We start from the raw sequence: 10634 nt of genomic DNA, 5'->3' as shown, positions 1-10634 counted from the left end.
ACACACTACAAGATCTTCTCACACACCCAGGATCACACAGGATCACACACGCCCAGACACAATGAAGGTTCTTGGGTTCTTCATAGAAAAAGACACACTGCGGGCTCCTGGGTTCTTTACAGCAACAAGGACAAAGTCACACACTACAAGATCTTCTCACACACGCAGGATCACACAGGATCACACACGCCCAGACACAATGAGGGTTCTTCATAAACAGAGACAGACATACTCCAGGTTCTTCATTTGTTGTACATGCACACAATGGGTTCTTCATATACACACACAGGCATAGTGTGGATTCTCTGCACACACAAAGACACACTGGAGGTTCTTCGCTCTACCACAGACATACGAGCACTTCACTCAGACATGCTGAAAATTCTTCACCTCAGATATACTGTGAATTCACACACACACACACACACACACGTGTTCTTTACACACAGTCACACAATGGGCTGTCCACGCTGGGTATGCTCTTTACACCCTTACACAGATACACTAGAGTTTCTTTACTTAAGACACATACACAATGAATTCTTCACTCACATAAAACAGATACTTCAAGTTCTTCAGACAGACACCCCTGAAGGGTTCTATACATAGACAGACCCACAATGGCTGGCTTTAGGAGACAGGCTCTTCCCACATTCACACACACAAGGTGGGTTCTTCAGAACACAGGCACACAACAGATTCTTCACAACATACATTCACTGCAAGTTCTTCACACACAAATACACTTTGAGTTCTTCACAGACACAAAAACAGGCATAGACAGTCACTGGGGCTTTCCACCTCATACATTGTGAGGTTTCCCCATATACACACACACACACACACACACACACACACACATCCTCCGCAGGTTCTTCACAAACAGATGCACACAGCTTTAGAACACAAAGACATATTACAGGTTCTTCACACACAGAGGTACACAATGCACTGTGTATTCTTCATAACAAACACACATACTGACACAGACACACACCCAGACATACTATGGATTCTTCACACACACACACACACACACACACGCACACACTGTAGGGGTTCTTCACAAACTGGGAGTTCTTCTACACACACAGTTCTTCACTTGTGGATAAGACACTTTGTGGGTGTTTCATACATACACATACATTACAAGTCTCACATACAAAGACATTCAGCCACTGCAAGTTCTTTACACACACACACACACACACACACACACACTAAGGGCAGGCTCTTCACAAAGACAGAGGAGACACACTGCAGGTGCTTCACACACCCCGTAGATTCTTCACACAGACACAGTTTTCTTCACTTACACACTACCACAGGCTGTCTCTCAACTACACAGATGGGCACACACACACAACTGTGAATTCCTCACTCACATAAAATAGATACTCTGATCTCTTCAAAGAGACACATCCAAAGGGTTCTTCACATATAGAAAGACACACAAAGCCTGCTTTAGAAGACAAATTCTTTACACATTCACACATACAAGGTGGATTCTTCAGAAATAGACACACTGTAGATTTTTCACAACACATTCACTGCAAGTTCTTCATGCAGACACCCAAACAGGCACAGCTATGATCACACTGTGGGGCTTTTGACACAGATGCATTGTGAAGTTTCTCCATATATACAGACACACACATGAGATTCTTTGCACACACACTTCTCTCTCTCTTTCTGCAGTTTCTTCACAAACAGATGCACACAGCTTCAGAACACAAAGACCTATTACGGGTTCTTCACACACCAGGGCACAAAATGTACTGTGTTTTTCATACAAACATACATACTGACACAGACACACAGACATTCTATGGATTCTTCACAAACTGGGAGTTCTTCAAATATACACACACACATAGTTCATCACTCACAGATAAGGCACTTTGTTGGGTGTTTTGTACAGACGCACATTGGTGCGTCTCACAGACACAGCCACTGCAAGTTCTATACATACACACACACACACACACACACACACACACACACACGGCACATGATGGGCAGACTCTTTCCACGGAGAAGACACACCGCTGGTGCTTCACACAACCCGCGGGTTCTTTGCACAGAACTCAGGCTTAGGCACAACCACAAGGTGTCTCTCGACAGCACGCACTCACAAGCACTGAAGCGCACACACACGTGCACACACACATACACACACACATACATACATACACAAATACGCACGCACGCACAGAAGGGAACCCCCCCCCCGCAGTCCCCCAGTGGCTTCGCAGAGGATAAGCCCGCCCCTTGCCCCGCCCCTGACAGGGGTGGTACTAGCCTGCTTACAAGCCCGGCCCCCGGCCCCTCCCAGATCCGCCCAGCTCGGGTTCGGCAGCTGGGAACGGGCCTGGTCACTAAATACCTGGAACTGAGTCCCGAGCCTGGCCTGACCTCCGCTAAGCAGCTGGTTCAGGGCCAAACAATCAATGATGGCGTTGATACTGCGCACGCATCTTCAGGCCCGGCTGTGAAGTGCGCCTGCGCCCAGGCCTCAGAACTACAACTCCCAGAATGACTCGGAGCCAAGAGCTCTCGTGACTGGTCACCCAAAAGTGCAGCGCGTTCGCAAGCAGCGTCAAGTTTGATTCCTCCCCAGCACGGGGAAGACTAACCCTATGTCTCTGCCTGCAGCATGGCTGTGACAAGAGCTAAGCTGTCAGTAGAAAAAGGACGGAGACTCTAGCTATCCTACACTGTCGCTCAACCACTCCCCCCCAGCCCCTTCCCCTGAGGCTAACGACCGCTCAATTTGACTTCCGTCCATTCAGGCGCGGGTCAAATACCTCCTGTTCCTGGAAACCCCAGAATTGCCCTTGTGACGCTCACCGAATCACCAGTACAAAGCTTACTCCGGTGTACGCCGGTCCTCCCTACGGAAAACAAACTCCTTGAGGGCAGAACTGGTTTCTTTGTATGCTTTGCACGCTGCATAAGCGCTTAATAAATATTTGCGGAATTGAATTGAATGATTCATTTGGACTTTCAAAATACTCGACGAGGTTTCCGTGTCAGAGTTTAGTTTTTTAAAAGACTGGGGGTCACTAATTCGGAAGGGGGGCATAGAATACGCTAGGGTGGAGAGGAAACTGATTTAAAGACTGGGGGGGAAAAGTCAAAATACTGAGACCACTTTGAATGGAAAAGTGTTCATGCTGCGGTACCCAGGGCTAGGATTTGACATTTAACATTGTTATAAATGACCGGAAAGTGGGAAGTGGAGAACATCATAAAATATTCAAGCCTGCAGCAGTCACTGAGCTCTTCTAGGCACCGAGATGCCAACTCCACGGGGATAAGCTGCAGGAGAATCTTTGGACATTGTGAGCAGATAAAGAGGTGGCAGATGAGTTTCATTGTGGGTAAATACAAGATAATTCAACCAGAGGAAAATAATTACAACCTACCGATAGGACGATGCGTACCTTGCTCTGACATGAACCAGGGAAAGAACCAAACTATTTGTAAATTGCTCTCTGAAGTCCTGCACCCAATGGTTACCACAAATCCGTGGGCATTTTGGGGCCAAAAAAAAATGGAAGCAAAATAGAAAACATTTCTCTACCTTTGCAAAAATCCATGGTTCATACGCACCCAGACAACCAAGTGCAGTTCTGATCAACATATCACTCACATGTCAGAGCTGGAGCAGTCTCAGAAAATGGGAACTTAACAGTGATCAAGAGGATGAGGATGCAGTTGTATAAATTGATAATCAAATGATTAGAACCCTTCACTTGGAACTACACAGGGCAGAGAAGGGGTCATACTAACATCTACAAAATCATGAAGGGTATATATACGTTGAATATGAACTTGTTCACCAAGGCTTAGTGAACTAGTTAGCTGATACAGACTCTACCAGGCCTGAAGTCAGGAAGACCTACTTTGAAATCTGGCTTTGGATGCTTACTAGCTGTGTGACTTTGGGAAAGTTACTTAACTTCTGTTTGCCTCAGCTCCTTCATCTGTAAAAGGGGGATAATAAAAGTGCCTGGCACATAGTAAGCATTAAATAAATGTAAGCTATTATTATCAGTTATTATAACTTTGAAGATGGAGAGAAGTAATTTTTGGACAAAAAGCACTAATTTATGTAGCACCTATTGCCCTTAGAGAATGAAAATATCTGTATGCTCAAGAACAGATAAATATATGGCTGACAGATCCATAGTAGGTGATTTTTAAAAACTAGAAAATTAGAGCCCTAACCTTTTGAATTTGACAGTAAGGATATATCCTGTGCTGCCCCTACATCAGATCTTACCCCATATTCCCATTCTCACATTCTTATTTTTAAAGCCACCTCTCAACAGATCCCTTGACGTTGTGAGGGGAAAAAAAAATCTACCTTTAATAACTTCAATCTTTAGATTTACTAAAACCTGATATAATTCTGGTAGAAGAAACACAGTGTATGAATATCCCTCTGTCTACATATAGGTGGTTATTCCCCTGATATGAATACAATTATTTCATGTTTTAAAATGACCTTCACTTATTGTTCTACTGTTTAAGTGGAGTTTGGATTATAACTGAAAAGAGGCCAAAATATTTAACAGTGTTCTTAGAGAAACTATCAGCACCATAGCCAGGGAGGGCAGCACAGCAGATAGCAACTAGTCGGGTCATCACTAAGGCATAGAAGAACAACTAAACTACCACAGCAGGGCTGCACTGCATCACCATGCAGACCATGCCCCAGTTGACATTACAGAGGACATTTAAGGCAGAGGAAAGACTGGTTTTGGTTGCAATTATCAAAACGAGTAGATTTGGTGCCTTTAAGCATTTTGGACTATTTGCAGAAAAAGATTCAAAGCAGACAAACCTTGATGATAATATTTAGAGAGCCCTTTAAGGTTTGCAAAGTGCTTTATGTATGTCATCTCATTTGACCCTCACAACATGTTTGTAAGGTAGGTACTATTACTATTCCCACTTTACAGATAGGAAAACTGAGGCTGAAAAAGGTTAAGTGACTTGCTCAGGGTAATACAGCTAGTAAGCATCTGAGGAAGGATTATGACCTCAGGTCTTCCTGCTCTCAAAGGTCAGAACTATATCTACTATGCCACATGTTACATTCCCCATGTAGATGTTTTCTTCTGTCTATTCCTTAGTACACTAACAAAAAAAAAGGCATTAGGGGGTGTTTGTGTATATGCATATCCCTTCCGCTATATACCTTGTATCTGTTAATTAGTAGCAGAGCCAGGACTAGAACCCAAAGTTCCTAAGCCATAGATAATACACTGCTCTTTAAAAAAAAAAAAAAAAAAAGGGAGAGAATAAGAGAGACAGAGCCAGAGATCCCTACCTTCATCAGCCCCACAAGGCTATTCATCTGATTAACAAAAAAAGATACGTTTTAAAATACTAACAAAATCAATTTTAAAAAGCTAATTTCATCACAAAGAAGAAAGCCAAATTTCACACACACACACACACACACACACACACACACACACACACACACACACACTGAATCCACAGTGGGTAGAGAGGAAATAAAGAGAATAAGAAAAAAAACTATTATACAAAATTTGTGACAGCAAGATGAGAATTTAAAGGAAATTGATGAGTATCTACAAAAATATAAAATACCCAAGTTAATCATAAAGAAAACAGAGATCTTCACCTAATCTCAGGAAGAGAAATCAAACTACCAAAGGAAAAAAAAATAGTTCAGATGGACTTGTAAGTGAATTCTATCAAATGTTTTAAAAACTATTAATACTTACACTAAATTAATTGTTTTCAGTAGAAAAAATGGATTCTACCAAACTCCTTTTATGAGACAAATAAGACGCGATATCCAAACTAAAAAGGGATAAAACAGAGAAAGAATTGTAGAGTAAGCTCACTAATTAACGTAAAATTTAAATTTTTCACAAGAAGAATACAGTAAGATTAAAAAAACCTCATAATCAAAATTAATTTATACCAGGCATGTAAAGATGGTTCAATATTAAGAAAACAATTAATATACTCAAATGGATCGGTGGCCTCATTGATACAGGAGTTCCCTTAAATGATAAGTACAATCCATACATGACTGCCCATTCTATGCAACTCTTGTCCATATTCTCCCAAAAGTTTGCCATTGGTCATTGGACAAGGATTTCACATTTAGAATACCAGTAGCCAAACTGGAAATTTGTTGATAGTCTGAAAGAACACCATCTGTCCCTTTCCCACTACTTTGCTACTATCACTGCAAGAAAAAAAGGGAACTGCACAAAACAGAAGGTCATTTGAAATTTTTGTTTCATGGATTGCCAAGGCCAAAAATAATTTCATCACAAGGTGTCCAACCTACGAGTAATGGGCCTCTCATAAATAGTTAGGTTGATCCATGAAAAATAGACTCAGTCTATTACTGGGGCTATACTCAGAACCTTTCCAGCATGGTAGAACTTGCCAGACATTGCCCTCCACTGGCATAGCTTTCAGGAATCCAGGGTTGACTGCACTCCACATTTCATGTCATAGTAAGACGTCAGAGTAGGACTTTGTGGATGTAGCATAGATAATTATATAAAATTATATAAATAACAAAACAACTAATTACATGATTATATCAAGAGATAAAGATAAAATCTATGACAACATAGAATACTTATTTATCAATTACGTTAAAAACCACAGACAGCATGGACATGGAAGGGCCCTTCGAAGTATTACATATGTATGTATATGCTGCATACACACATATGTATGTCTATACTCATATATAATTATATAAAACTGTATAAATAATAAAATAATTTAAAAGGTTAATAGATTCTATGGTAAAGCAAGCATGCCCCTTTCTCCATTGTTACTTACAGATCCATTTGAGTACCTGTGCTAATTTTTTTTTCCTAATTTTGAACCATTTTTATAGGCCTGGTATAAAATCAATACAGTTATCCCTTTCACATCATGTGGGTGAGTGGCCGGTGCCCCCACAATCTGGAAAATCTGTGTAAAATTTTTTTGGCCTTTCTTTCATACCAGAGAAGAAGTCTGAGTTTTTTCTTTTTCTTTTAGGGGGTGTTTACAATACCTTATTGTAAAATTTGGGTATATTTATGGTATTAAAAGAGAAAATATGTTGATATTCTATAATGTTTATATTACATTATACATATATTTTACACATTTCTGAGTTTCTAAACTTTTCTGTGTCATCTGCTGGCCTTCATGTGGCTTCTGCAAAACTCCCCAAAAATTCCCATTTAATTTCTTATGCCGACCCATGATATATCAAAATCGCGATGAGGAAAGTCGTAATGTGGAAGGGATAGCTATAATTATAACTTTAAAAATTGATTACTGTAGTCTTTTTGCTAAAATTGATTTCTACATTTTGCATTAATTAGTAAGAATGCTCTGATATCCATTATTACTGACACAGAGGTAGCAAGGTGGCATGGAAAAGGCAATGGACTTAGAATGAGAGAACTGGAGTTTAAATTCTGGCTCTGCATCTATGTACTCATGTGCAAGTCAGTTAACCTCTCTGGACCTCAGTTTCCCCACTTATAAAATTAAGGAATTTGACCAGATGACCTCTAACTTCTCTTCTATCTTTATAGCTATGATTCCAGATAGCAACAAGACAGGAGAGAGAAATTAAAGGAAAAAATATTAAAGCGGATGCTTACTACTTATTACACATAGTGTCCAGGACCAGAAGGATAGCAGTAATCTCATACTCTGTCTTGGTCAGACAATACCTGGAGTATTGTGTTCATATAAAAGTAAGTACAAAAGTGGGATAGAAAAATGAAATGACAATTAAATTGATAAATTGATAAATAAACCAGGAACTGTTTTTTCAAAAGAACAAAATTAGCAAACTGAATTTTTAAAGGAAAAATGTGAAGCAAAATTATAAGCAAAAAAGGAGTTATAATAAAAGATATTAATAATATTATTAAGGTACACTTCACATACTTAAATCCTAATAAAGCATAAAATTTAAAGGAATAATTAATTATAAAAATATAAATGACCAAAACTTACAAGTGAAAAATTAATCATTTAAATAGACCAATCTCAGAGGAAACAATAAGTTATCACAAAATTATCCCACAGAAATATACTTGGCCCAGACAGATTCACAATTGAATTTATAGACTCATAGGATCAAAGATTTGGAGCTTGAAAGGACCTCAGAGGTATTATAGTCCAACTTCCTCATTTTACAGATGAGAGAACTAAGGCCCAGAAAATGTCAGTGATAGATTTGAATCTGGATCCTCTGACTCCAGAGCTAGTATGCCTTCCACTACACTCACTGCCACTTTGAAATTCTTCCAAACCTCCCAAGAACAAAGGATCCCTCTAATTTAAAAAGCTATTCACAAGTGGAGAGAGAAAAATGACATCAAATGACACAGATATGGCATTTTATGATTTGTAAAGCACTTGATAACATATATCATGTCATGTGATCCTAGAAACAACTTTATGATGTGAGTGCTACTGATAGAATGATGCCCATTTTACCCTTGAGGAAACAGGCTGAAAGAAGGTATATTCTTTGCCCAGGATCACACACCTAGTAGATGTCCGAGGTGGGATTCAAACTCAGGTCTTTCTTACTGTGTTTGTATTAAAACAGAGATTTGTTCAGTCATTTCACTTGCATCTGACTTTTTGTGACCCCATTTGGGGTTTTCTTGGCAAAGATACTGAAATGGTTTGCCATTGCCTTCTCCAGCTCATTTTACAGATGAGGAAACTGAGGCAAACAGGGTTAAGTGACTTACCCAAGGTCACATAGCTAGTAAGTATCTAAGACCAGATCTGAACTCATGAAGATGAGTCTTCCTGATTCCAAGCCCATAACATTTAAAAACAAAAATTATGGGGCAGTTAGGTGGTGCAGAGGATAGAGCACCTGTGAGGGATTGTCTAATGTTGGCTACTGCCACGTTAAGGTTGTGGCAAGATGGGGTAGGAACAAGATATTAGGAAGTAACCGGAGCTCACGCTCCCGAGGCAGGGGCTGTGCTAGGCGGAGTTGTGGTGAACTGGGATGGGAACTGGATACGGAGAAGTAACCAGAGCTCACGCTCCCGAGGCAGTGGGCAGTGCTATGTGGAGCTGTGACAAGCTGGGGAAGGAACAGGATACAAGGAAGTAGCTGGAGCACGTGCTCCTGAGGCAGGGGGCTGTGCCACGTGGGAGTGGGACGGCAGAGAACAAGTTCCCTTTGTCTAGTCCTCTCCCTAGGTGCAAGGTCAACCCCAGACGTCTCCTTCCTGACTTCTTGGGTCACGTACTTTCCCTTTGTGTAGCACTGACCCCAGACGCCTCCTCCCAGTATCTGGGCCTGACTTCTTATGTCACATACTCTCCCTTTGTCTATGCACTAACCCCAAACGTCTCCTTCCTGTATCCGGTCCTAGCCTCCTGCGTCATGTCCTCTCCGTGGTGCAGCACTACCCCAGACATCCCCTTCCGGTATCTGACCCTACAATCAATGACTAGTAGGCGGGCTGAGGAGGAGGGGCTAAGTAGGTACTTAAGGGACAGTAGTGGTCGGAGCTCGCTCTCTCTTGCTCCTGCTCTCTTGCTCTGGCTTTCCTGCTTGGCCTTGCTGTGATGGCCTCTGAATAAAGCTCGAGTGTCTGCACCTCCTGATCGGCTCGTCTCTGTGTTTATCCCAGTGGGCACCGAAGACTGGTAAGTATGACCCTGGCAGCCTGCTCCTTATAGGAGGAGAGTGCACGGCATGACCGGCACAAGCACCAGCCCTGGAGTCAGGAGGACTTGAATTCAAATCCAGCCTCAGACACATAACATTCACTAGCTGTGTGACCCTGGGCAAATCACTTAACCCCATTGCCTAGCCAAAAAAAAAAAAGGGCGAAAATTATATACCAGTGTCCTTGATGAATATAGATGAAATACTAAATACAATTTGACTTAACAGAATGCGCTAATACATTAAGCAAATTATTCATCAGAATGCACCAACATATTAAGCAAATTATTCATCATAGCTAGCATAAGCCTGATTCAAATTCACAAAAATTATCAACATAAAAATATATAATCATAAAAAACACAAAAATTATTATCAATAGATACAGAAAAAGCCTTCGATAAACTCCACAGCATTTATTCTTGACTTGAAACATATATGTGAATTTTTTTCTTCAACACAATTTAAAAGGATTTATTTTAATCAAGTCACAAAATAGTATGCAATAGAGAAATATTAGAAACATCACCATCAAAAACAGATAGAAAACATGGATACTTATGCTTACCAACTTATTTGGCATAACACTGGAGATTCTAAAATTGTCCAATTAATTTGTATTTCTAACAAGAATACTAAAAGGCTTTTTTTTGCAGAAGTAAACAATATGACATTAAAATTCTGTGGGGAAAAATGGATAACAATATCAAGGAAAATGTGGGGGGAAAGCTGGTGAATGTGGTATTGCATCCTTAATCTTTAAAAGTTACCTCATGATTTTCATGGCAGCATTATATGTAATTGATAATTGAAAAACAAACTGGAAGCAAATTCCAAGTTGAAATAAAATTCCAACAATAAGAGAATGGTAAATTGTGGTACATTAATATAACGGAATACCATAATACAA

General features: G+C 40.4%; 1 pseudogene; it reads right to left on the bottom strand.

The window, feature by feature from the left end:
* Positions 1–10634, bottom strand: part of LOC114047012 — a 71802-nt pseudogene that overhangs the window by 30315 nt on the left and 30853 nt on the right.

This window comes from Vombatus ursinus, unplaced genomic scaffold (assembly GCF_900497805.2).
Source record: "Vombatus ursinus unplaced genomic scaffold, bare-nosed wombat genome assembly UNPS02014786.1, whole genome shotgun sequence".
Classification (NCBI taxonomy): Eukaryota; Metazoa; Chordata; class Mammalia; order Diprotodontia; family Vombatidae; genus Vombatus; species Vombatus ursinus.
Note: the sequence above shows the minus strand (reverse complement) of the source record. Positions and strands in the feature narration are given on the sequence as shown.